Source organism: Danio rerio, chromosome 24 (genome assembly GCF_052040795.2).
Source record: "Danio rerio strain M-AB ecotype USA chromosome 24, GRCz13ab, whole genome shotgun sequence".
Lineage (NCBI taxonomy): Eukaryota > Metazoa > Chordata > Actinopteri > Cypriniformes > Danionidae > Danio > Danio rerio.
In genome coordinates this window covers 9684526-9708017 of record NC_141044.1, presented here as the reverse complement: position 1 = coordinate 9708017, position 23492 = coordinate 9684526, and the positions used below count along the sequence as shown (strand labels likewise).

The 23492-nt window shown below is 38.1% G+C and overlaps 1 protein-coding gene across 31 annotated transcripts in view; it reads right to left on the bottom strand.

Moving 5' to 3' along the window:
- The window catches only part of si:ch211-285f17.1, a 288027-nt gene that overhangs the window by 169540 nt on the left and 94995 nt on the right, over positions 1-23492 (bottom strand). For 10 of the 31 annotated variants that reach the window (XM_087309223.1, XM_087309244.1, XM_087309225.1 and 7 more), the window contains exon 1: positions 15427-15599. The exons of the other annotated variants lie outside the window; for them this stretch is intronic. The gene's annotated coding sequence lies outside the window, so the exon portion shown is untranslated. Of the gene's footprint in view, positions 1-15426; positions 15600-23492 lie in introns of those variants that run through there. 31 annotated transcript variants of the gene reach the window in all.

Genomic DNA, 23492 nt, shown 5'->3' with positions numbered 1-23492 from the left:
CGGTTAATGCAAGGGGGTCTGAGTGATTCCCACCCATCACCGTTTGATTGACAGAGACAACATAACTAAAGAGAGTGGCTATCAGCAGCGTGAGTGGCGTAGCTCGTTAAGCGCATGGCAACATGTTTTAGCCAGTTCGATCATGAACTCGGTTCCAATCCAGCATCTGATGAACTTGTTCTTGTTTTTCCACCCACTACATATCAGATTTTGCCTACTCATCATCACAAGGAAGACAAGTAGGAATCATTAACAAGTGTGTGTATTATGTTAAGCGCATTTGAGCATCACATATTATTTGCAAATTTATTGAATGAAAATGTTTCTGATTCACATATGCAAATGCATCTTCAGATGGCGCCTTTATAGTAATGTGCATGCAGTCGGTCGCTCTGATTAGATTGTGAAAACCGGCGATCGCTGCAAATTGCGCTTAATTGTTTGGCTGGTCAACTGCATGGTATAAAAACCTTATATACCTGCTAGACATTTGGATGATCTCGTCCCGTACAGCTACCATTGCACGGCTTAAAGATACTTTGTAGTGTGCAATTTAACATACTTGCCTCTAGGAGTCGCCAATGGAAATAAAACAAACACACAAGGAATGCGCATACGCCAGAAGTCGACGTTCATTTCATCGTTATTAAATCCAAACGTGAGCGTGGAATCTGGCGTACGCAAAGTTTTTGTGCGTACGCAGCGTTGATACATGAGGCCCTAGGACTGGATGTAGCACTTGAGCGTACATTTACCGTACATCAAGGAATTGGATTAGACCATTAGCATCTTGCTCAAGTATTTTAAAAAAGAGTTTTAATCATTTTAAAGCTTGACTATTCTGCATTAACATCGAGTACTTAGTACTTGTAGTGTGCTATTTTGTAGGTCGATATAGGAACTCTACTCTCATTCTAGCGTAATAATCAAGGAACTTTGCTGCCATAACATGCCTACAGCAGGCACAATGATATTGTGCAACACCTGAAAATATTTCCCAGTTAGTTTACTAGAAAACAGCTCTGTGTCATATTGATGGATTTTTTGAGTGGGATGCTAATGGTCTAATCTGATTCAATGATTTATGCTAAGCTAAGCTAAATCTTCTCTGTCCAGACCTGGAGATTGGATGAATGGATTTAAAACATGACAAAACTCAGTTTAATTCTTGGGGACTTTTAAAATGTGCCTTTTTCCAAAAAAACAAATACAAAAAAAACAATTGAAGTGTTCCTTTAAGACCCGTCCGTGCAATGCAATTTTTGTACGTTCATGCTACCAGCTGATTATAGCAGAAAAAAGATAAGGCATCATTAGCATATGGTTAGAGACGATAAATTAGGAAAAAAGGAACTGGAGACAGAGACAAAGTGAGATGACATAAAAGCCTGGAAAAAAAAGGTCCTGACTGTTAGCAGTTAGAGGGATTTCATCCATTTTTATTAAGATTAGCCAAGATTAATACCAAAAGACTTACTAAAGACCAAACATAATTAACTACTCAACATTTATGCTCTCTCTCACACACACACACACACACACGCAGACGCTTGTGTCCAGCTGCGATGAAAAGAGCACATGGCTGATGAATCTGTAATTATAAGATGAAAGTGGGGACACTCTGAGGGATTATATGAATGTTCCATAAACCCTCAGATATTAGGGAAAAACTGACTTTTTTTAACTCACGATTTTCTTAGAGAAGCAAGAACTTTTTGCTGGCATTTATTATTATTATTTAATTTTTAATCAATATAATTATTATTGGCGATGCAGTGGCGCAGTAGGTAGTGCTGTCGCCTCACAGTAAGAAGGTCGCTGGGTCGCTGGTTCGAGCCATGGCTCAGTTGGCGTTTCTGTTTGGAGTTTGCATGTTCTCCCTGCGTTCACGTGGGGTTTCCTCCGGGTGCTCGGGTTTCCCCCACAGTCCAAAAATATGTGGTACAGGTGAACTGGGTAGGTGAATTGTCCGTAGTGTATGAGTGTGTGTGTGAATGAGTGTGTATGGATGTTTCCCAGAGATGGGTTGCGGCTGGAAGGGTCTCCACTGCGTAAAAACGTGCTGGATAAGTTGGCATTTCTTTCCGCTGTGGCGACCCCGTATTAATAAAGGGACTAAGCCTACAAGAAAATTAATAAATGAATAACAAAAACAATTATTATTATAATTATTATTATTATTTGTTATTTATTTGTAATATAATATAATATAATATAATATAATATAATATAATATAATATAATATAAGGGATAATCATTTGATTGTCTTGCGTTGAATGATTTTGCTGTAAATATTTACCCACGGAGGCAAAGAACTAACACAGGTTCATTATGAAAATGTACCCCTGTATATATGAAATAAAATCACTGTCATAAATATTTTGTGTGTAAATATAATTCACGCATCTGTAATTATAAAATCGTAAAGGAAAATGGAACGTACTCGTGATTTTACGATGGTACAATTACAAAATCTGCGATTAGAACAGACACAGATACGACATTTTCAATTGATTAATTGATTTATTAAAATAATCATTAGTTGCAGCCCTAGTAGCCAGAGCTATGTATGGCTGCATTTCGTCTTTTTAACGAATGCTATGACACTGTTTCTTTTTGCAGTACCTGCTGACCGATTAACTCCGAGTGGATGGTTTTCCACTGTTACTAGTTTGCTCAGTAGCTCGCCACGCATGTTGGCAGACTTGAGACGCAGACAAGAGTTGACTGCGATGACTGGGTTCGAGTCTGTTGAAAAACGGTTCCATAAAGCAGGTAAGACAAAAACGAAAGGCAAAAAATAAAATAAACAAGTTAATCACAGGGTGAGAATCAGGCTGCCACAAGGGTTTTTCTTTTTCTGGATTACTTTTGAAAACACTGTTGGTTGTGTTTAGGGAAGGGGATGATCGGGTCAATCTGTGATTTTAAAAACACTATCGGTTGGGTTTAGGGAAGAGGGTGGGGGATCGGTCGGTCGGTCGGTCAGTCAGTCAGTCAACAGCGGCCTCTGGTGGATCTATGCAAGAGCAGCAGGCATGAATGGCACTCGCGCGAGAAATTTAAGATCTGAAAATGCGTACACAACGACCTTTGGTGGATTTGCGAAACTGCAAAAAAAGTACCTCCTCGAAATGTATACAGGGGTCTGTATCAATAATGAGCCTGGTTTGCAATGAATCACCCAACATGAAGCAGAACGAATTTGTTAAATGTTGGGTTGCTAGAGTGTTTTGTGTGGTCACTCAGTAAATGGCTACTAGCTTAACTCACAATTTCCCATCAAGGTATGATATACTAAGCTATAGATATGCTCACCGCTTCACTGTAATTCTATGGAATGTCCATCATTCTGCAGGCCAAAATCTTGCCCAGAAACATAAAAACAACAGCACACCTCTAAATCAGAAAGAAGCGAGTTTTAGAGGCATCGTTCCTGTCAACAGCACAAGCAGTGCAGGACGAGCTATGCACCAAAGTTTGTCAAATCCATCTTGCACCGCAGTGATATGAGCCTCAGGTCTAGAGTCAGTGCTTCTCTTCCAGGCTGGGCGCCATTTGTAGGTGATCTGTTCTTGATTGCCTCAGTGGTTCCCATGGCAATGGGGTGCCTGTGGGTTACAGGCTAATCTGAGGGAAATAGTACAGGCTTCCTCATGCATTACTACCTGTGGGGATGTGTTTGGTGCGGGGAGGAGGAGACTACACTTTCATGCTTCTTAGAAAATGCTGACTGTATATGTGAGTGTGTTAAGTCAGGGCTTTACAAAGTTTCTAGTGCTTGTATATATATATATATATATATATATATATATATATATATATATATATATATATATATATATATATATATATATATATATATATATATATATATAAAACAACCATACAACCAAACAACCAAAACAACCATAGGTTTACCAAAAACATACACTGTCTACACTTATTTTAACTTTCATATTGTCCCACTCGGGCGTCATGGTGGCCCAGTGGGTCGCACGATCGCCTCACAGCAAGTAGATCGCTGGTTCGAGCCAAGGCTGGGTTAGCATTTCTGTGTAGAGTTTGCATGTTGTCCCCGTGTTGGCATGTGTTTCCTCCGGGTGCTCCGGTTTCCCCCAAAAGTCTAAAGACATGCGCTATAGGTGAATTGGGTAAGCTAAATTGTCCGTTGTGTATGTGTGTGAATGAGTGCGTATGAATGTTTCTTAGTGATGGGTTGCAGCTGGAAGTGCATCCGCTGTGTAAAACATTTGCTGGATAAGTTGGCGGTTCATTCTGCTGTGGCGACTCCAGATTAATAAAGCGACTAAGCCAAAAAGAAAATGAATGAATGAATTGTCACAATCACCAGTGATCCAGGTTTGTAGATTGTGGGGAATCATTCACTTTTACTCAGGACAACAATTCTGTCAATCGACTACAAAGCCTATCATGCACCACACACTCACACCTGTTCCAGTTTTCCTACTGATTGCTAACACAGCTGAAGCTGTTAAGAATTGATTATGTGGACTATAAAAGCAGCACATACACACACACACACACACACACACACACACACACACACACACACACACACACACACACACACACACACACACACATACACATACACATACACATACACATACACCAGTTGCAGAGTCTTGTGACATTATGACAAACTTTTTTTATACACAATTTGATAAACAGCAAAACCATCAGAGCAAAGTTAACTTAACCTACTGGTCTCTCTCCCCACAAAGACTTACAATTACACTATATAACTATTATATAGTGTAATATATATTAGGCATGCCACGGTTCTCAATATAATATTGAACCGTACAGTACGACCTTCATGGTTTAATACGCGCTTGTAAATTGCGGTTTTCTCGGTTTTGCATTTAAATAATTTATGTGCGCTTTATTTTTTCCCGAATTGACTGTGTGTGCCTGCAAATCCATGAGCTGAGATGAGGAAACTCCTCCCCGCAAGTAAATATCCGATCACTATGCTCTAAAGTTAGGGGGCGCTTGACCATCATTTCACACTTTAACATTGCGAGCGACGGTGAAGTGAGGTTGAGGCAACAGTACAAGGAAGCGCCGGCGAAGTGAGGCAACAGTACGAGAAAGCGCCGGCGTCTTTCAAATCTGCGGTGTGAGGACATTTCGGTTTTGCCGGTTAGTATAATGCCAATAAAAGAAAAAACGGTGAACACAAAACTGTGTGCAAGCATTGTTTTACATGTTTAACCATGACTGCACATCTGCAGTGCCATCACCCAGCACTGTCTGTAGGCAGGATAGCAGAAAAGCTAATAAAGTCCAAATAGCAACAATCCCTTGCTGAATCTTTCAAGCAAAAATATCCAACTGGCTCCGAAAGACACATAAAAATAACAAAGGCAGTGCGGGTGTTTAAGATTTGCAGCCATTTTCGGTGATGGGAGATGTACAGTAGTCTGTTGAGGAAACTAGTGTGTTTCATTACTGTAAGACAAATGGATTTGTTCTTTGTGTTGAAATATTCATAAAACTATACAACAGATCATTTGGAGGGGGGGGGGGGGGTTCATATCAACTGCTTTTTTTTATTTGAAACACAATAAATGTGATATAAATATGAATTGATCTGTAAAAAGCAGTTGTTTTATTTTAGGACACCAAATGTTCTCCACCTATGTAAATTTTACATTGAACGGTGCTAACAACATATTTGCCAACCAGTAACTATAGTTGCCGCATATTCAATTTTCTTTGTATTGTATTTGAATAAACGCAAAACATGCTCATACAGGACACTATTAATAAGGATATGTGCATGAAACCATTATGAAAAATTTGGCACAAATGAGTTAAAACACATTTTGAATATCTATTCTCACATTTCAGCAGAAAATCTTTCAGCAAAACTAATTTGATGCCATTGAAATATATTGTATTGATGCAGTTTTAATCATTCGTTGCTATGGCCTGACTGGCCATTTAAGCACTCATTATAAACAGCTCTCTTGAATACATCATTCTGATTGGCTAGTCACAGTATTCTTCAGTCGTTATCTTCTTTGTAAACTGTACAATGACCATCCCTGGACACCAGTTTGCAACATATCTTTGCTAACTTTATGTATCTTGTATGACCCCACAGTCTCTACTCACATAAAACATCTCAAATCAATATTTAATGCCCATCTATTTATTCTATCACGTCACACCAGGATCCTGCATTTATTTCTGCGATAACGACCGGCCATCTGTACATTATCCCTACTTGTTTTTGATGATGCTAACGAACAACCGCAGTAGTTTATATTTATGTAAGCTGTAAGACTGAACAAATAAGCAGATACGTAACCCCAGTCTCTCAGGATTTGCCTTAAAACTCTCAATATTCCATTGTGCAACAGGGAATTGCGTTTTACTTCACGGGATAATCAATCTCAGAGAAAGGCGTACAGACAAACCACGGAGGGCTGATGTAAGATCACCACTCTGGGCCCCTGCATTCATATCATAAAGAGCAAAAACAAAGACCATCCATTCATCCAACATTCCCTTCTTTATGTGGCAAACTATTAAAAAAGGGCCTTAAGAACCCCTATACAGGCCAAGCGAGCCAGCGGGTCAAGATTATGTAAGATGTGGGAAGTCTCATTCCTCACCATGCTGTGAGGTAATAGCGGTGGTGAGCTGTCACTTTACCACCTTCCTCAATAGAGAAAGAGTATAACAGTCAGAAAAGAATGCAAAATGCAAAACAATCAAGCAAATGCTGGAAAAAGCACTTCTAACTAGAATAATAAGACAATGGGCTCTATTTTGACGGTCCATGCGCAGGGCGCAAAACGCAGGGTGCAAAACGCTTTCAGGGCATGTCAGGATGCGTTTTTGCTAATTTAAGGACGGGAAATCTGACTTGCGCCACGGTGCATGTTCTAAAACGGTTGAGTTTATTTTCTTAATGAGTTATAGGTGTGTTTTGAGAATAAACCAATTAGAATCTTATCTCCCATTACCTTTAAGAGCCAGCTGCGTCGCGCCAAGAGCGCATTCGCTATTTACAGGACGCAAAATAAGTCTAAGTGGAAAAAATGAGCATTTCACAGGCAAACAGTTAACAGTTGACAGTTTTTTAACAGAAAACTGTTAAACAGAGCATCTACTAGGTGAGGATGAGAGATAATGGAACTACTTTCACATTCGCTCTTGGATAGGGAAACCTTTACGCACAGACATCAATTAGTCTATAAATAAATACTTTTGTTTGTTAAGCGCAAGTATTCGTTTCAAAACTATTTCTAAATTCAGTTCTAATTTCCAGCAAACGAATAAATGAATAATAATAGCAAAATGTGCTCAAAAACCTGAGTTATATCCTAAAACACATGCTGTGCCCCATATGGTCTAAAACCTGACAGGTGGGCAAATCTAAGCTTGTTTTTAATAAAACAAATATACATATGGATATAATAAATAATACTGCTAATAATAATAACATTATACAAAAGCAAATTGTTATGAATGAACTGAAAAAGCCTCCCGAGATGAAGAAGACATAAAAGCAGTGGTTTTTCATATTTATGTAGGCTAGAAAATAATATGTTTTGTAATATTTTAATCCTTTATATTTATATTCTATATCTATTCTTATTATATACTATATATATCCTTAATATTTACATTTTTTTATATGTAAAGATATTTGCCTATTGCTCTCTTGTGCGTATTAAGCAGTGCGTAAGCGAGGCGCAACTCTGTGCCGGAGTTTAGACCGGGTTAGTTTTGGTCTAATGAAAAATCTATTATAGTTTCTCAAAATAGACCAGAACGCCTATGGGCGCAAAAATTAGTGCTAATGCATTTGCTATTTAAACAGCATAGCACAACGCCTCAAAACGACTCTTGCGCCAAGCTGAAACTACCAAAAGACTTTTGCGCCACGCCTTGCGCCACACTGCGCCGGGTGTATGATAGGGCCCAATAAATCTAGGATCTGTGTGCTTTAACTGGATTCTCTTGCATTTTTTTTTTATTTCAGAACAGCACATTTTACATTTTTATTTCAAAATAGAGAGTGACAATATGTGTTTATGAAGTAAAAAAATGGGTGGAAAATTATAAATAAGATGGAAAAACATCTTGATGGTTAAGTAACGAGTGAGGGCATAGCATTTTTTCAAAAGGGAGTGTCTTCCACTTCTTTTGGAAGTGTAGCTAGTGGAGTAGCTGATCATTACTAGCTCACTTTCTTCTAAACTCTACAACCTCTGGAAAGACTTCAGTCACCGTACATATGTTTATTAAAGTCTAAACACTTGCAGAGTTTTGATCAAAGGAAAAAAAAAAAAGATTTGTAGAAAGAAGCACTTTCCCATTTCGAAGGAGAACAGGATTAGATAAGCGTCGAGGAACCTTTGAGGAAGTTTGTTAAATGAGGGCGATTCAATTAGCGATTAGTTCGTATCTCTCAGCCAGGCATGTTTAAAAGAGGAATGCGCTCTCAGACAGGATTAATTTTTAATGGAGAGCTGATGGATGAAGACTCCTCTGAGACGGTGCTACAGGTGCAGTCCGAACACAGGAAGCACGCTGATATCGTGTGCCGAATCAAAGAGCAAAGGCGTAAAGAAAATAAGCACTCTGCTGAGAGTAAAAGGTTAAGTCCATCTCAATTGAGGCAGCTGTTTCATGTGGCTCTCACAGATGGTTTGGAGATGATGATGGTTTGCTATGACATCACTGTCTTCCTATTTTCTTATTCCCAACAACGGCTGAATGGTCTGCAGGAAAATGAGAGAGGGTACACAATAAGAGGCACTGCTGAAGGTGAAAAAAGTAACGCTTTTAATGAAAGAGGTGTTCACAAGACTGTCATGAAAATTAAGTACACTGTAAAAAAAATCTGTTAATTAATAGTATCAGTATGTTGTGAGTTACAAGTGTTTTCCGTTTATTTAATATTATAGTGAATTGTATTATGGTTGTGAAATGCATTATGGATATTGAATTCTGCTCTGTCAACATAGGCTCTTGCTGAGAACGTAGCCCTACACTGTAAAAAATGCAGAGTACCACCCAATTCATTAATGTTGTCTTAACACAAATTGATTGTTAACCTAACGCTTTTAACAAGTTTATGTGGATTGAACTTAAAAAATTAAGTTGTCCCAATGTAATTTCAAGAATTGTGTTGTTTCAGGTAATTCTTAATAAGTGAGGTTTATTCATAAACTAATTTCGAGAGGATCACGAGCTTATGATTTATCACGGCCGGTCTCGCATTTGCTAATCACCATCTTCCAATCATATGAGCCCTAAGCCACTATAAATAGCCACAGTTTTCAGTTCACTTTATCTTCGTTTGGAAGAAACCCCCCTCCTCCCCTATTCTCCTCCTTTACCTGTGATTGGGCGGCACGGCGGCCCAGTGGTTAGCACTGTGAGCCCCACAGCAAGAACACTGCCGGCCCTGGTTCCACAGGACCGGTGGGTGTTTCTGTGAGGAATTTGTATGTTCTCCCCAAGTCCACGTTGGTTTTCCCCAGGTTCTCCGGTTTCCTCCCACCATCCAAAGACATTCAACATACATAACAATCAAGCTTTTGACTAACCCCTTGTGTTCCCTTAGCTACCGCAGCAGGGGAGTTCTGAGATCCACCGAGCTCAGGCTCCCTCTCGCTCTGCCAACGGGAGGAAGCCCCGGGCTCGAGGAGCCCTTGAGCTCAGGGCTCTCTCCCGGGACAGCATGCCAAACAAGCTTTTATAAATCATCAGCTAAGTGTGAACTCTTGAAGTAGTTTGAACGAGTAAGACATTTTTTGAGTGTATATATATTGTATATATATTTTTGGAGATTGAGAATTACGTAGCCATAATTATGTATGGCTGCATTTCGTTTTTAAATCGAACGGTTCAGGATGATATGACGTTGTTCCTTTTATTTAACCTTTAATGACCTTCTTCTTTATTTTCAAATATGTTAAGGCATCAAGATCTTACATTTTAAAATCTTTACAAGTTCTCTAATTATAAAAGTTAAAATCTTATGCACGCAAACAAAGCAAGTGAGTTTAGGCCTGCATACAGCATTGTTTTTGGTTCTGGTCAGTTTTGTTGCATTATACAATTGTCATAAAACTTGTTTTTAAAAAAAATTATTTGACTACTGTAGTTATATTTACAACTACAATGTACACCACCCTTACACTTTAACCCTGCCTTAAACTTACCCATATCTCCAAACTTCTATCTACCATTACAAATATCCCACTTCATTAGCACTATTACGCAAAGCACAGTGGCATAGCGCACACTTGCAGAGGCCTCCCTGCAAAAAGGAAGGTGGGGTCCTAATTTCATAAACAAATCAGCAATTATTAATATAATTCTATATTTTGTACTATTTAGTGCTATTTGTATAATGTAATACTTAATTTTTTTACAATATAACATATTTAATTTTTTTTCAACCAAGAAGATAATACAATCTTTAAAAAAAATACATGTTTTTTTTTTATTTTCAATCTTGTAACAGAATGCAGTTGAAATCAGAATTACTAAACCCTCTTTAATTTTTTTTTGTCTTTCCCAAATGATGTTTAACATTCATTCATTTATTCCTTCATTCATTGATTCATTCATTTTCTTGTCGGCTTAGTCCCTTTATTAATCCGGGGTCACCACAGCGGAACGAACGGTCAACTTATCCAGCATGCTTTTACGCAGCGGATGCCCTTCCAGCCGCAACCCATCTCTGGGAAACATGATGTTTAACAGGAAATTTTCACAGTAATAATAATAATAATAATAATATTTTCTGAAAATATTTTTCTTTTGGAGAAAGTCTTATTTGTTTTATTTCGGCTAGAAATATTGTAATAAAAAAACCTTTTAAGGTCAAAATTATTAGCCCTCTTTAAGCTATATATTTTTTTCGATAATCTGCAGAACAAACCATTATTATACAATAACTTGCCTAATTACCCTAACCTGCCTAGTTACCCTAATGAACTAGTTAAGCCTATAAATGTTACTTTAAGCTGTATAGAAGTGTCTTGTAAAAAATCTAGTCAAATATTATTTACTGTCATCATGGCAAAGATAAAATAAATCAGTTATTAGAAATGAGTTATTAAAACTATTATGTTTGGAAATCTGTTAAAATAATCTTTTCTCCGTTAAACAGAAATTGGGGAAAAAAATAAACAGGGGGGCTAATAATTCAGGGGGTTTAATAATTCTGACTATATATATATATATATATATATATATATATATATATATATATATATATATATATATATATATATATATATATATATATATATATATATATATATATATATATACTAATAAACTGTAAAAATGTTACACCTTAGGTTACACGCACATGTAGAAAGCTAATAGAAAGACAGACAGACAGAATTCATACATATTACATTTTTATCCTGTGACAGGATAATCCACATGAAATGTTTGTAGGGTCTGACAATAATATTTATTTATGGCATTTGTTAATAACAGCATAGCTAAATGTCTTGTTGACAAGATTCAAGGTGACAAACAAAAGGGCGCAATGAAGGTTTTGTAATTTTAAAATATTATTTACATTTTTTTACTTAAACATAATCAAAATTAAAAACTGTGAATAATTGTGTGCGATTACTTTGTATATTACACAACATTGTCAATTTGTGTTGTAAACTGTACTGAACTGTCAAAATTAATACAAATGTATACGCTATTTAAGTGAAACACATGTCGTAAAGACCTTATTTCATTCCTTTCATGTCTTTTTTGCACCGCACGGGACAATGAAGCAGAAGCAGTTGCATGCATAGCACATAAAGAGCATTTGCCCTTTATTGAAGTGCAGAATGTGGATCATTTTGTTGTTTATGCTGCTATAGTGCAGGCACTGAACCCCTGAGGAAAGAGGAGGGGGTTTTCTGGTATTTTTAATGGTCAACTTTTTTTATCAGTTGGTCGGTTACCGTCAGTTCCCATTAAAGAAAATTATCAAATAGAGCAACCTTCTGAGGGTCCCGAATTTCATGCCACTGGCAAAACAACATGAAAACAATCGCTACATAGCATTTGTTTATTGTTTTAATACAAAAGTAGTTAAGGTCACTTTATTATAATGCATGATCCAATTTTCTACCCTCACAAACATTAAATAAAAAACATAGTAGGATAGAAATGCAGCAAATAAGTGCTTTTATGCCCACAGATGGTTGCATAGGTCACTATATATCACATTATGAACTCAAAATATTACATTTTAACCAGAGAGACTGACATGTGCTTCCCAGCTTCCTTCTCCAGCTGTATACTGATAGTCTGGCTTACAGACTTGCAAGGCTTATTCATTCTTCTGGGTCTCAGGCTCCAGAGTCACAACACTACTAAAAAGAACAGCACTGCAAGCCTTCTTGTTTGACTAGCAGTGAGCAAGAATAAACCGGCTGGTTTAAAATGTTCACCAATGCGCACGACATAGCCTCATCCAATCAAATTTTGTTCAACGTATTTACTGGTCAAAAGTGAGATTACAAAATTAACTCAAGACGTGGATCCCATATGTGATCGCTGTAATCAAGCACCTACAGACTTAATACATATGTTTTGGCTTTACTTATCAATCACTTCTTTTTGGCTATCGATTTTCAAGTGTTTCTCTTCTTTGACAAAGATACACATCGAACCATGCCCTCTTATTGCACTTTTTGGACTTTCCCAGAATATAGTAGGGTTATCAAGCTGTACTGCAAACGCCCTTGCATTTTTGACACTATTAGCAAGACGTTGTATTCTGTTATTATGGAAACAAAGATTTCCTCCGAGTTTTGACAATTGGTTGCGAGACGCAATGAGCTTTATCCACTTGGAAAAAATTAGGTTTACAATAAATGACAATACTATGGCCTTTTCTGAAACATGGGACCCATTTAGACTTTTTTTTTCTGAGCGTGTCACATGATTGGGTACTTTATAAATATCCGAGGACTCATTTCTTACAATTTTGAGTTATTTATTTAATTTTTTTTAAATATAATTTATTCATTTTATTTACGTAATTGTTTTTACTTATTTGATTATTATTTTGTTATTATCATGAGTAATTTTTTTTCTTCTTTCTTTAAATGATAAATGTAATTTCAACTTATGTAGAGGGTAGCGGTGGGAATAATATCTGTTTAAATTTGTCTGTAAAAATACTTATATCTAAAAAAGTTTAATAAACAAATTAAAAAAAAAAATGTTCACCAATATTCATTTTATGCCAACATGGTTGTAGCTTGTGCTCCCAACCTGTGTTAATTGTTGAAAAGTACAATACCATAATCCCATAATGGACTCACAAATACAACAGCTGAGGTACACTCCATTCTTTAAAAATAGGCTCATTTTTTAACTGTTGAGTTTTACCATGTATGAATCCATTCACACAATCTCTGGATCTGCTGGTAGTATTTTAGCTTAGTTTAGCATGGAATCGAATTAGACCATAAGCATCTGGACATACATTGTGTACTGAAACCGATGGAAAATGAAAAGTTGCTATTTTCTAGGTCGATGTGGCTAGGAATATATATCATTGATATTATGAGAGGTGTAAGGATGCAGACTCGGTGCACTTGCAATCCGAGTTGCATGCAATGCTTTTTAATGCCCACACCTAACCCCACCACTAACCCTACCCCTTCACAGTGACATGACTAGCTGCATTGAGTGCATTGTGTCTGAAAATGCATTTCTGAGATAGGCAGTCTCACCTAACAAATCTAAGTTTGCATTCACATCGTGTTGAGGAACTTAACTGGGGACTATATTCAGGTGCTGCTAAATTTTGCACGGGAAGCAGCCATGAAACAATTGCTACAAAACTACAGAATAGTCTCTGTTGTTAACATTTTTGATTGAGATGCTAATGTTCTAATCCAATTCAATGATTAATGCTAAGCTAAGCTAAAAGTGCTCCCGCTAGACATGGAGATCAGCTCAATTGACTTAAAAATGGTAAAGCTCAACTGTTTAACTCTAGGGGACTTGAAAATGAGCTTATAAGTTCCTTTAAGATAGAAAATATATCTTTATAGCATTAGGAGTAATGAATGGTTATACTGTCTCGAAAATAATACTCAGGAAAACATCCAAACTCCACCATAATGAAAAGTTATATTACTTAACACAACAGCTAGGGTTGAAAACACAAAGCTAAATGACCTGCAAGGGAAGAGCAAAAGAACTTGCTCACTGGGCACTTGCTTTAACAGGCTACCGCAAGGACAGAAAATCTCAAAATTGCAGAATAAGTAACATCCTCTGCCCAACAGTTAAGAGTCTATTACACTGGCCTCATTCCCTGGCTTCTAAATCCTGAAACACACACACACACACACACACACACACACACACACACACACACACACACACACACACACACACTGAAACCCAGATCCAGAAACTTCCTCAACATAAAACTCAAGTTCCAACCATCAGCACCACTGAATCGTTCTCAAATTTATATCTAGCATCTCTGGACAAACAACCTTGAGAGAAAAAAAAAGCTTTGAAATTTCTTCCAGACACGCATGGGATGCGGCCCAAGACCTCCAGATGCAAATCTACTTAAACAGTGTGGTGGGAGAAAGTTGGAAAAGTTGTCACAACCCAGAGGAATTCTGGCTGCCGAATTCCTGAAACCAACGAGAACGAGTTCAGATTTCGAATCTGAATGATTCGCAACGGACAGGCTTGAAATAAGATCTCAAAAATTTGGCATAAAAATTTAAGAAGTTCAAATAATAATGCAGACCAGTGATGGGATACATCGGAACGCTAGCAGTGTGGTAAATTCCCGACGGAATGCATTGTCACAAACAATATATGTGTGTGCAAGCTGTAAAACCGCAGTTCTGTGGTTGCACAATGATAGATGGAGCGCTCAATGACAGATGGGTCGTTACTTTCCAAGTAAACAACAAAACTGCAATCTTGCCATGTTTGGTCAAAACTAAACATTCATTTCTAATGGAGAAAAAAAACTGAAGGAACAAAAAGTTTCACGCTTAAACCATCTATAAAAAGAGCTGACTATAATAACCAACTACCATGGTCCATGATCTTTAAGAGACACAACTTCCTTCGCATTCTTCATTTGCAAATGACAGTAGAAACATTGTAGACCATCAAACAGAATGGATAAACACAATGGGATGGAGGCTATAAACTTACTGAACAGTAAAAGTAATGAATGCAGAGGTTTGGCCGTGGAGTCGGCATTTGTACTTTAATTGCTCTCTAAACATGTCTCAATAAAAGTGAGAGGTTTTTTTAATGTGCTACAGAGCAGAAGTGGAACTGAACGATGCTTCTAATATCCCTTTACAGCTCTTTAAGCATGAAAAAGAGAAATAGATTGTGCTACTCACCCTAGTTGCCCTATCCAGGACCGTACATCCAAACAACAACTGAAGCATGAACAAGGGAGAAAGAGAGATTGAGACCCAGTCCGCCTGCTGCTGCGGCAGGGAAACTTTTTTCCCCCCTTGTTGTCGGGCAGCTCCTGTTCTCCAAACTCTCCAAACTCTCCAAACTCTCTCTCACTGACACTTCCTGCGCTGTCCCTTTACACCAACTCAAATCACTCCCCCAGACTCAGCCAAGGAGCATTGTTTAGACAGGACGTGTTGTGTGAACGTGTGTGTGTGTGTTTTCCAATGTGTCGCCATGAATGCAGTTTTTGTAACTCTCTTGGCACTCCCTCGAGTCTGGATCACCTCACTGCGAGAAGAAAGAGAGGGGAATGAAGAACTTAGAGAAGGAAAAAAAGGAGATGTGTGACAAGAAAGAAAGAAATAAAGAAAGACGAAGAGTGAAGCGAGAAAGAGAGAGAGAGAATCCCTTAAAGTTAAAGCAAAACATTTGGAGGACTTCCTGCTATGGTGCCCCCTGTGACACAAACTTGAGGGCCACATGTGTGTGTGTGTGTGCAGTTGCGTCTGTGAATTTAGAGCTTCCTCTCGAAATCCCTCAGTTTGCTGTTAAAGTCAGAGCCAGATTTAGGTCTGCAGTGAGGTCTTAGGTGATCACAGCAAAACATCTCCAAAACACACCACAGATTCGTCTCAAAACAAGCTTTGCTAACTACATAGACATCTGTCTTCTAAAAAGGACTTCTATAAATTACCAATTTAGGGATGACTTTTCAGATGCGGCATCTCCACGTGATGCAAAAAATGTCATGAGATACTCAACCAGCAGTTGATTTTTTTCTTTGGCGTGATGCTATAAAAGAGACAGTAGTAGTGATGCACTGTAATTTTACCAACATTAAAATATTCAGTCAAATCATACAAACGGAGAGATTTCAGTTAAACTGCCGATGAATTAAAATGATGTAACATCCTGATTGTCGTCGGCATTGATTTTGTGTACAAAATAACCTACAACTAGGCCCACATGGAATCTGTGCGCGCAGAAATCCACAGATTTTCAGCCCATCATTAAGTCTATTTATTTTTTAGTGTAAATTTATATTTATTCAGTTTTTTCTATTAATCTCAGTAATATTATTGACCAATCTGAAAGTGTTCGATAGATTTATTTACAATATAGTTTCTAAAGTAATATTTTCCGTCTTTTAGTAGAGATACTGTATGAGATCTTGCTTTGTTTCTAGATGGATTTGCATTGTAAACATTAAATAAACATTAAAAAACGCTTATTTTTCATTTCAAGTATTAAGTATTTAGTTACGATACTTAAAATATTTCCGCATGAATTTGCAGATTTTTTACAAAATTCTCAGCAGAAATAGCAAAAAATGTCTGCAGATTCCGCCTGGCCCTACCTTTAACAGATAAACAAACCCAGGCTCATTCTAAAAACCAACCTCATTTCACTTATAAAGCTAGCTCTCCACATGGTCGCCCACTGAAGCTAAGCAGGGCTGCGCCCGGTCAGTACCTGGATGGGAGGCCACATGGGAAAGCTAGGTTGCTGCCGGAAGTGGTGTTAGTGAGACTAGCAGAGGGCGCCCGACGTTTGTTCTGTGTGGGTCCTGATGCCCCAGTATAGTGACAGGGACTCTATACTGCTCAGTGAACGTCCGATAAACCGAGATCCTGACTCTTAAAAATTAAAAATCCCAGGATGTCCTTAGAAAAAGAGTAGGGGTTCAACCCTGATAAAATTTTCCCACTGGCCTCTCTCCATAATGGCCTCCTAACCATCTCCTTATGATAATTAGCTTCATCAGTCTCCTCTCCACCAATCAGCTGGTGTGTGGTGTGCAGGCTGGCCAGGTGGATGCTGCACACTGGTAGTGGATGAAAAATTAGGGTGACATTTTTTTTCCTCCTAAAACAAACATCCATACCATGGAGGATTATTATTTTTAATCAAACAAATTAATAAAAATTCAATACATTATGAAAAGTTATGCTTCCTTGTGAGATTACATTGCTTATCACTTTTAAACATCCATTTTTGTTTACCCAGTCACTCAAAACCTGATTTTGTCTTGATTTTTAAATATCAGGTTTGGAACTCTAAAATGCAAAAAAAAAAAAATTGAGTAAAACAATACTGAATTTGGACCTTTCAACATGCGTTATGAGTTTACAATGCTGCTTTTGGGTTAAAATCAAAGACAATACGTCTAGCGCAATACGTTTTGGAACAGAGCATATGTCTGCTATGTACGTATACGTATGTATGTTTGAATGTGTGGGTGGGTGTGTTCAGCCTGATCATTGGCAGATGAACTAAAAGAGAGGAGTAAAGAAGGAATGAAAGGCAGATGGTAAATAGTGGAGAAAACATAACTGTCCTTGGTTATCTGCAAGACTTACAACACTCAGCAAATGCGGACACACTCAGCCCTGTCCCCAGACACTCACAACACAAACATGCTAAAACAAACACACACAAACACACACTTAAGCCCGGATACAAAGTCATGTGGATGTCAAGAGATGCTTATAAGCTCTGCAAACACAATACACTCTATAAAAAAGTGTGCTGTGATATGATTCTAAATATGGCGTTCATATAACACAGGCCCATAGCCAGCCTAGTGAAAGGGTTGCTTCTTTTACTCTAAAAGTGTATTTTTTAATTTTTTACATTTTTAAGTAGTAAGTAGGCCAACTTAAGCCTGGTTTATAATTCTGTGTCAAGTGACCGGCGTAACCCACAGCACATGCAACGCGCGTAGCCGTGCATTTATACTTCTGCGCGCTGTCTCTGTTAGTCTGCATTAACATTTCCGAAACGCTAGTGGGCAGTGAGGTGTAAATGTTCCTCTGTGTCGAGTTTCTTCGTTGGTGTTTTGTTTTTTCGGAACACTTTCTGAACGTAAAAGTGGCTCAAACTCGTTCATTTTGAGGCAGGAACTGGCGGACATGCCACAATTTTAACTATGAGATAAACACCAAACAAAACTTTCCATCCGGAGTTCCTTCACGGGACTCCACACTTGTAAATAGTCACTCCATCGGGCTCGCACCGCTCGCGCGGCTCTCGGTGCCGCCCAGACTCGTCAGCGCTACCAAGCTGACCAATCACAGAGCTCGCGCTACGCGTCTGTGCGACGTGTAGTTACATTTTTTTGAGAGGTGCACGTCAGCAACGCCGACGGCCAGGGCGTAGGGCTATAGCCTGGATTTTACTTCTGGAACGTGTAGTTAAATTTTTTGAGAGATGCACATCAGTGACCCCGATGGCCATGGCGTAGGGCTATAGCCTGGTTTATACTTCTGCGTCAAGTGACTGGCGTAACCCACGTCGCATGCAACGCGCGTAGCTGTACATTTATACTTCTGTGCGCTGTCTCTGTTGGTCTGCATTAACACTTCTGAAACGCTAGTTGGCAGTGAGGTGTAAATGTTCCTCTGTGTCGAGTTTCTTCGCTGGTGTTTTGCTTTTCCTGAACACTTCCTGAATGTACAAGTGGCTCAAACTCGCTCATTTTGAGGCAGTAACCGGCGGACGTGCAACAACTTTAACTATGAGGTAAACACAAAACAAAACTTTCCATCCGGAGCTCCTTCACAGGACTTCCACACTTGTAAACAATCGCTCCATCTGACTTGCGTGATTCGCATGGCGAATTCGCCCAGACTCATCAGCGCTACCAAGCCGACCAATCACAGAGCTTGCACTACGTGTCGTTGTGACCTGTAGTTAAATTTTTTGAAAGGTGCACGTCAGCGACGCTGATGGCCACGGCGTAGGGCTATACGTCAATGCCATAGCATATGTGTGCGTTTGACGCAGAAGTATAAATCAGCCTTATGCATTAACGCGTAGGCTGCGCCGTAGCATATGCGTGCGCTTGATGCAGACATATAAATCAGCCTTTATCCAGCGTATGTTTTACACAGTGGATGCCCTCCCAGCCGCAACCAGTACTTGGACACATCTACACTACGGCCAATTAAGTTTATTCAATTGACCTGTACCTCATGTCTTTGGACTGTGGGGGAAACCGGAGCACCCGGAGGAAACCTACGGGAACACAGAGAGAACATGCAAACTCCACACAGAAATGTCAACTGGTCCAGCTGGGACTCGAAGCAGCAACTTTCTTGCTGTGAGGCGACAGTGTTAACCACTGAGCCATCATGTCTGTATTCCTGCTCTAAACTTTCCATGCCAAAATTAAAGTCACCTGATCATCTGATTATTGCCTGCAGGCCCTTACTATCCACTAATAGAGTACTATTAGTCTCAAATCCAACAAACCATCTAATATATTTTCACTATCGAAAATTAATCACATGGTGTTGGAAAAAAAACGAATATGCATTCTAATAATTGCTTTTCTGGTTCACTTCTCATTCTCTCATATATCTTCTATCACACCTTTGTGCATAAAACCCAGAACACAGTAAAGAGAACTTACCTATGAACATCCTAGACTGAGAGAACTTAACAAATATTAGTTTTGTATCTGGTGGTTGTTGCTGTGGTAGTCAAGAACGTCACAAGAACAGCTTAGGGCAAAAAAAGACGGCACACAATGTGTAACTCTTTGTATTCAGTTGGCACTCTGGAAGCCCTGGGTTTGTCTGTGGTCTTAATTAATCTTATTTTATTATATAGTCCATATAAAAACTGCAAAGTGATGCAAAACAGTAGGTGAGGGTGTAATGAAGTTTGGAAAAGAACATAATTTTTTAACTTGGAAAAAATCTTATCTGGTCAGATTCCTCCTTCTAGAGGTGGGCTCAAAAGTTCATAAATAAAAGTCTTTTTTTTGGGTTTGATATTTTTTATGACATGTCTAGGATTGTACTGCTGAAAATGTATATACGGATATGAATCTGTACAGATGTGGTTTAACCACATGTCCTTGGACTGGAAACCCACACGGACGCAGGGAGAACATGCAAACTCCACACAGAAACGCCAACTGAGCCGAGGCTCAAACCAGCGACTCAGCGACCTCCTTGCTGTGAGGCGACAGCACTACCTACTGTGCCACTGCTTCGCCCTTTTTTGTTTTGGTTTATTTTTAATTTAGTTTTAAAGTTGCAATTTGTTTTTGCAATATTTTGCTTGAATTTAATTGCATTATCTTTCAAATTCTAAAGATGTTTGGTGACTAAAATGTTATTTTAATAAATATATCTGTTTAATAAATTTGTTTTGTTTAAATGAACCATAATACATTGCATATGTTCAGTAGGGATGGGCCATACCACAACTTTTTAATTCGATACGATATCAATACTTTTTGTTCAAATTTTTACGATACCGAGTCCACTTATTATTACACACTGCACAGATACACACACACACACACACACACACACACACACACACACACACACACACACACACACACACACACACACACACACACACACACACACTTATATTTATTCTTATTCACCTAATGGTAACAAATGAGAAAGAGAGATCTGATTTATTTCATTTATTTATTTTTATTTGTATTTAATTATAATTTTACTTTATATTATAATACTATACTACTATTTGCTGTTGAGAGAGAGAGAGAGAGAGAGAGAGAGAGAGGTTTGCCTCCTATAATGTCTTTTGTTGAACAGAGGGAGACTGCGCAGAGGAACACTGGGCAGCTTGTTTTTGTTCCGCTTCTTTATAAGTTTCAGGGTGTGTTGTCTGTAAGTGTTTACAAAGGCTGGTTGTATTGTTGCTGTGTATGATGTTCTTATTTCAAATATTGCTCGTGAAATGCTTATTCAGTAGATGAGCACCCCAACATGCTGCGTTATATCTCTGCCATTGTGTCATTCCGTAATGCAGAAGTGTGCGACTTGCGTGTGTTGAGTAGGCTACGTAAATTATCTGTACAGCACATGATCGCTCACGTCACCTTCGCTGCAGATTGATTGGTGTAACGTCTTGTATACAAATCGTAACTGACAATCCTGTACACAGCGCTAAAACATTTAGTTATGCAGAAGTTATTAATATATATATATATATATATATAGGTATTAGATATTTTTTAAAAAGTATCGATACCAATTTAAAATACCAATTTAAAAGGTTCTGAGTATCGATATATCGATACTCGAGCATTGATGTGCGCATCCCTAATATTCAGGGCCGTAGCAAGCTGAACTGGCGTTCTTGGCAAAGGATGATCACGCCGCCCACAACCCAATAGTGAACAGAAGGATCGGTTCGCGAAGTTAAAGTTGGCGGTGTCTTCCGCCTAGGTCGCCTCTATGGCCCTGCATGTATTCACTGAGAAATGGATTAAAATATTCATCTTCAAAATGAGGTGTACTCAATTATGCTGAGCACTGTATTTAAAAAAAGAAGTTTCTTAATACACAATCACAATTGAAGTCAGCAAAAGTTTCCAGACCCCCAAAGAAACAGAGAACTAGTCTGAGATGTCAGGAAATGAGGGAAAGCCAAACTGAAATACTTACATTTTATTCAAACAGACACAAATTCAGAAAAAGTGCAGTGATTATTTTCAGCATTCCCAGCCACTGAGCATGCTCTAAAATATCACTTTACTGCAGGCTACTGAAGTTCAAAAGCTGACAGGAAAAGTTAACAAAAACACACAGACAACCGCAGCTTTTCAAGTGATGAGATCTGATCGGCGGTCCAGGAAGGCCCTCAGATTAACCATAACGCTGCAATTTAGATTTAGTTTCCTTTATTATGCTCAGCATTCCATGATCCTCTCTGTCTCTCCCTGAGCCTGAAGGAATTCAGAGTCAGATGAGACGAGATGATTGGTCTGCCTGCTTGACTGATGATATCATAATGGCTGAAATCATTCCATTTCCTGAGTCTGATTATGGGGATGTTTATCAAATCCTAATATGCACGGAGACGGTTACCGACTAGCGAACATAAAATGAGAAAGTAACTTCTCTCCACTTTACACAGTTGAAGTCTGAATTATTAGTCCCCCTTTGATTTTTTCTTTTTCTTTTTTTAAATATTTCCCAAATGATGTTTAACAGAGCAAGGACATTTTCACAGTATGTCTGATAATATTTTTTCTTCTGAAGTAAATCTTATTTGTTTTATTTCAGCTAGAATACAAGCAGTTTTAAAAAATTTTAAGGACAAAATTATTAGCCCCTTTAAGCTATATTTTTTTTTCGATAGTCTACAGAACAAACCAACGTTATAGAATTAATTTATTTATTATCCTAACCTGCATAGTTACCCTAATTAACCTAGTTAAGCCTTTAAATGTCAGTTTAAGCTGTATAGAAGTGTCTTGAAAAATATCTAGTAAAAAAAATAAATAAATAAAAAACAGGGGTGCTAATTATTCTGACTTCAACTGTACATGGACAATAGTAGACATGAAGAAGCTATAAGGTGACTTCACACATAAGCATGCATCTTTTTTTTTTTACACTGGCCACTTTATTAGGAACAGCTGTTCATCTGCTATTTGACAAATATCTATCCAGCATGGCAGAAGCTCAGTTAATTCAGGCTTGCAGACATGGACATTATGAGCTGCTGAAGTTCAAACCGACCATCAGAATAACGAAAAAAGTTATTTTGGTGAGCTTGTTTGTGCCAGATGGGCTGATCTGAGCATTTCGACTGTTGTTCTACTAGAACTTTTATACACAGCAATCTCTGGCTGTAAATAAAATGGTTCCCTGTCGCACCTTAATGTCAAAATGACACCAAATTGATGAGTATCAAAAAACATGTCAAAAAATGCTAATTGATTTAATGTCAAAACCTTGACATTAATTTGACATTCACACGTTGATGCTGTTTTGACCACCAAAATAAATTGACGACTCAAAATGTATTATAATATAAGGAAATTTATTTCATCTGATAGATTCAATTTCAAATTATGAAATTTTCTATCAGTACAATCATTGTAAACTAGCTTGATGTCAAAACTTTAAAAAGAATTGTGTGTGTTGAGCATAAATTAAGACAACGTTAGTACATGCTAGCTTAAATTGTGGGGAAAACTGGATAATTTTGAGTTTTTGTTAGC